Source organism: Furipterus horrens, unplaced genomic scaffold (assembly GCF_987537825.1).
Source record: "Furipterus horrens unplaced genomic scaffold, mFurHor1.1.pri manual_scaffold_2, whole genome shotgun sequence".
Lineage (NCBI taxonomy): Eukaryota > Metazoa > Chordata > Mammalia > Chiroptera > Furipteridae > Furipterus > Furipterus horrens.
In genome coordinates this window covers 117,099,933-117,105,472 of record NW_028327172.1, presented here as the reverse complement: position 1 = coordinate 117,105,472, position 5,540 = coordinate 117,099,933, and the positions used below count along the sequence as shown (strand labels likewise).

At 38.6% G+C, this 5,540-nt stretch overlaps 1 pseudogene; it reads left to right on the top strand.

Moving 5' to 3' along the window:
• The first annotated feature begins 3,100 nt into the window (after window positions 1-3,100).
• LOC150019353 (small nucleolar RNA SNORA44) lies at window positions 3,101-3,257 on the top strand (annotated as a pseudogene).
• The last annotated feature ends 2,283 nt before the right edge of the window (window positions 3,258-5,540 follow it).

The following is a 5,540-nucleotide window of genomic DNA, read 5'->3' as shown; positions in this document are numbered from 1 at the left end:
ACGCTTTCGCATAACAATGCAAAAGGTTACTCCCAGGAAGAGAATAGCATGGTTCAACAAAATATTGCCTAAGTTTGTTTCTCCATAAATAAGACTTGTCAAGAAACTTAAGCTCAGTGCTAGAGGATTTGCCATCAAACACCCAAGCTTGGATATGAGCAACAGGTTTTTGTGGCACTTTCCAGGATGTCAGCAGAATCTCACAAATCAGGCCAGAGAAGTCCAAAACATATGTCCTCAGCAACTTGCCAAAAAACAATAAAAGAAGCTGTCAATGAAGCCAAAATCAAGGAGGCAGGCAATAGTGTGGGGCTTCAAACCCAATAAAGTCCCATGGAAATGCATTGCATTTTAGTAAAAGCCTGACTAAACAAAACCATTTCTAACAATGAAAAGAACTGTCATAAAGCTGCTACTATAGAGGCAGGAACATCAAAACAACAGACCTCTTCTGACTTTTTAAAAATCCAGCCCTTTGGATCAAGATATGTGGATAACTCAGTGGTTTTGTAGGAAAGTTGCATATTGCCGACATTATCAAGACTTGTGACATTCTATATCCAGGTGCAAAATACCTTTCTCTTTTTCTGGTTTAGAAATTCATGATATGACAATCATGACAAGATTAAAATATGGAAAAACAAAAAACAAAATCCTAAGTTTATGAAACACAGACTATGCCAGGTCTATTTTCAAATTAGCATGATTCGCTGTCCAGCAAAACTAAATATGAAGGGCTGGTGGCTTTGTAAGAAAAAAATAAAAATTCTGTGAGACTTTCAAGCTGGTAGAAAGATTTACACCCAAGCGTCCTGGAGACAAAAACGCTTGAATTTCCAGCATTAGGCACAAACACTGCAGCAGCAGCAGCAGCGAGAGTGAAGAGCTCATGTTCCATAGGAGCTAGTATTTCAGTCCAAAGACTGTTGTGATTCAGCCTGTTTCTGCAGTGAAGCTGGGGTCAGCCAGCACAAAAGATTAAGCTTCTTTGACCCTGCACATCAACACTCAGAAACACACTGCCTGCGGCATGTCATCCCAGAGCACTGTAAGCAGATCTCTGCAGCTATGCACCGCCTCATCCTCCCAGGACACCTGCCTGCCATTCTGCCCCAACGCTGCTCCCTGCTCCCTCTTGCAGGCAGTGTTGTCATAACCACACAACCTTTCAGCAACAACACACTCGACTCCAACACTTGACTCCAAAATGTATTTTCTGCACTTGCAACACTCCTAAGCCTGCTGGCTTAATGAGTCCCAAAGGGCAGCCTCAGCATAGCTTACTGAATTCTAATTAGATAATTAAATCAGATAGCAAAAATCTTTATTTTTTTAGCTATAAAACTTGGGCTGATATTATATTATGTGCAATTAAAATTTCACAAGCAAAGCACTTTTCAAAATAAATAAAGGTTTAGTTTCAAACTCTGAAATTAATACTGGCTTTGGTCACTGTTCTGGGACTGTCATTCAATATTTTTTTAAAGATTGAGAGTGAGTAAATACAGAGATCCTCATTCATTCGAGGGTTTAGTTGGTAAATATTTATTCAGCACCACTTTGTGCCAGCCACTATTCTGGGCACCCAATAATCATAACATTCTAAGGTCTACTTGAAGTTTTGATTTAAAGATTTGAAATAAACAAATTATAACAAATATATATGTCTATAATTTAGGCTAAAATATAGAAATCCACCAGCCAGACACATGAACTTGCTGTGTACTTTTAGTTTTATGTACTTTATGACTCAATTGCAGGCAGATTTGCAAAGTAAAATGATAATTATTTTTCAGGAAACAGTTTTGACATACAAAGCAAAAACAAAAGTTCTATCAATATGGCTGTTTCACCCTGGCTGGTGTGGCTCAGTTGACTGACTGCCAACCTGTGAACCAAAGGGTTGCTTGGTTGATTCCCAGTCAGGGCACATGCCGGGGTGTGGACCAGTCAGCAGTTGGAGGTGCACGAGAGGCAACCACACATCGATGTTTCTCTCCCTTTTCTTTCTCCTTCCCTTCCCCTCTCTCTAAAGACAAATAAATAATAAAAGTAAGTAAATAAATATGGCTGTTTCTTCAGTGCTAATATACTTCCTTAAGTAAAAGTTATTTTAACTGGAGGTATAATCATTGACAGGAATTCAATGCATTGCTATTCTGGTAGACTTCTGGAGAAAATAAGACAATTTTCAGTTATTGAAATTTTGGAGGGGACCTTGAGACAAAAACACTGAAGAAATATTTTGAAGATGGAAAAACTAGTTTATTCCTTGTTCTCCTTTCTCCCATGCACCCTAAAAATTACATAACTTTTGTATTCTGTTTTCCCACTTGTTTTGTGCAGATGTTTAAAAGATTGCTCAAATTAGGCTATATTTTTATAATTTCCCTTCTATCGTTTCTTAGTTGCCAAATCATGTCACTTGTTTTTTGAGGGAGAGAGGACTGACAATATTTTAGATGAAAAGTAAGTCAAGATTAGATATTATCTTTCTATTATTATTTCTCTTTTTCTTTATTTTTAATTGATTTCTTCAGGGAATCAATGGATCCAATGCCTATTCTCAAAGCAAAATTTTGGCAACTCAGTGCTAACCAGAAGTATCACAGAACAATGCTAGGTTGTTCTGCACAATGGCAAACACCAGATGGAAAAGTGAAACATTCAAACATCTGGAAATTTACCAGATAATTGTTTCACTTGAACAAATTCTATGAAATATTAAAAATGAAGTTTTTGCTTTCCACCTGGATTGTGTTTTTATTATAGCTGTGGTGATCCAACAACTCTTGAAATGTATGTCTCCAAAAGGAAGATGTAAATTAATCAAGGTTGGCTGGGACAATAATGTTATAACATTGACTATTTTGATGTATGTCTTCCACTGCAACAGGCTGGAAAGAGGATTGGGGTGCAAGGATGAATGCAATAAATAAATGTCCCTCCTTGGCTCATTGTGTCATGGATCCTCTAGAGTAACACACACACACACACACCCCCCACACACACTGCTCAGAGATGTCCTTAAGTCCAATGTCAAGAACAGAATATAATTTTATTACATTTAGTTGACAATTTCCACTTGTAGAATTTATTGAAGTATCTTTTGAACTATATGTTAGTCTGATTGGGACAAATTTTTATGAAGAATAGAACAGTCTGGATCTCCAACTGCATGCGAGAGCAACCTGGAGAGACTTTGACAGCACAGGTCAGCATAATACCTGCAGCTGCCACTCGCCTTGCCTATAATATATAAAAAAAAAAAAAAGGAATAGAACAGTAACTATATGGATTGATTGTATGGACATGAAAACTCACTTTAATGATGATGAGAAGCCACACCAGGAAGATCTCTAAAGAAGACTCTATACCCACTTCTTGCAGTCTGTGGGGCAGAGGAAACACAACACAGCCTGAGTGAGGCAGGCGAGTATTGAAACCTGAGCCCTGAGTCACAGATCTGTGTGCTGACTGGCGTTGGTGTAAGTGATATAGGAAGCCAGGTGCAGTCCCAGGGAAAGGGTCTAACAGAAACAAGGCTAAGGAAAACAGATTGCAAATTAGGCCTAGAATTTTGGCCCAGAAGGAAAATGCCATAAGAAGAAAAACCCAGGCAAAGGCAAGTGAGGCAGATGACAGTAAGCATTGAATAAAGAGGCTGCCACAGGATGCAAATGTCTCATGGATGGCAGGAGCCACATTCAAACCAGACACCAGAAATGTATATTTCAAACTATTTCCAGCCTCCACTCGCTGAGCCCCCTCAGGTCTTGCCAGCCCAGCTCTTCAATGGTTCAAAGAGTAGGCCAGGCTCTACCTGCAGTAGCAGACTTTTGGTGTAGTTCCACAGCTTCCTCTCCAAAACCACTGGGCTAGATATGTTTAGGAGATCAGAATTTTCAAATATTAAAAGGCATGCAACAACTTGTGGGGATCTCCAAAGGAATTATGCTGAGTGAATAAAGGTGATCACAAAAGGCTACATAATATATGATTCCATTTATCTAGCATTGTTTAAACGACAAAGTCATAGAACTGGCAAACAGATTAGCAGTTGCCAGGAGTTAGGGAGAAGGGTAGTGAGGGAAGTGGTTGTGGCTGGAATGGGATACCATGAGGGACCCTTGTGAAGAACTCCTGCGTCTGACTGTCGTGGTGGTCACAGGAATCAACATGTGACAAAATTGCAAGGAACTAAGTATATACAGACACACCCACAAAAGTGAGTAAAATTGAAGAACTCCAAATAAATTCAATGGACTGTATCAATCTCAATGTCCTGGTTGTGATATTATACTATAATTATGCAAAATGTTACCATTGGGGGAAATTAGGTGAAGGGTATATTACATCTATTAATTCTAACAACTGCATGTGAATCTTAGAAGTCTTTATTTTTTAAGGAAACATTTAAATAGGCAACAAAGTGCATCTTCAGTATATTATGTAACATTTCAAACACGTTAATATTTCTTCAGCAAAGCATGTGGCAACTATTCACACCAAGTGAAGTGCAAATTATAAATAGCCTTCCATCAGCTCGGGTCAGGTTCCTCTCTGACCACATAAGTTCAGGTTTAGTCAGGTATTGCTGCCAAATCAGGCATGAATACACTTCAGTTTTTCAGAGCTTTTTGAATTTGGAGCTGCAGATAAAGAATTACAAATCCAAGCCCCACCCTGGCCACATAGAGGAAGGCATGATGGATACAAATGACCAAGCTATTTGATATCTCCTATTTCCCTTCCTCATTTCATGTTCTGCAAAGAAAAATTAAAGGGAATTGCAATTTTTAATATAATATTTCCATTACAGAAGGTTTGAGTAAAAGCTATTTTTGTGCATCCTTTTTGAGGAGTTAGCCAGCAATTCCCTGAATGGAATCGGGTGGAGGGAGGCTATGGATGGAAAGGCCAGGTGAGAACAGAACAAAAGAATATGTCCTGAGCCTCTCCAAGAATTCTCCATAGCATCACTTTTTTGTTTGGGAACAAACATTCAAGGCATTAGATGTTTCTAAATTCTAAAGTAGTCAATATGTATTAATTTAGAAATAGTTGATGTAATCTACCATTTTGTATTACTCCCTTTTCTGTTCACTAAGCTGGAGATAGAGATTTCACCCTATCTGAAATACATAACCATTATGCAAGTATTTCATGAGTTTACAACTTGGCAGTATTAAGTGAGGATAGGTATTCAACATGTGCAGTGGATCTCATTCCAATAAGTTTTAATTCAGACAATATAGTAGGCACCTAATTCATTCACCTTACCTGAGTCTTTGGTGTTACTCTACTCTGTTCTCAATTCTGCAGTCAGAATTATTCTATTTAAATATCATTGTAACTAGAGCACTCTCTTTTGGCCTCTTTGGAACTTTAGACCAGTCTGAGAACTCTAGGGTGAAAGGAGACTCCCTCAATAACCTGGCTGCAGCTGATCATGTCTCACCATTTTGCCATTCCAGGCTGTGCCTCTGTCACATTAACTATGTCCCATTTTCTGTATAAGGTAGGCTTCCTCACCTTCA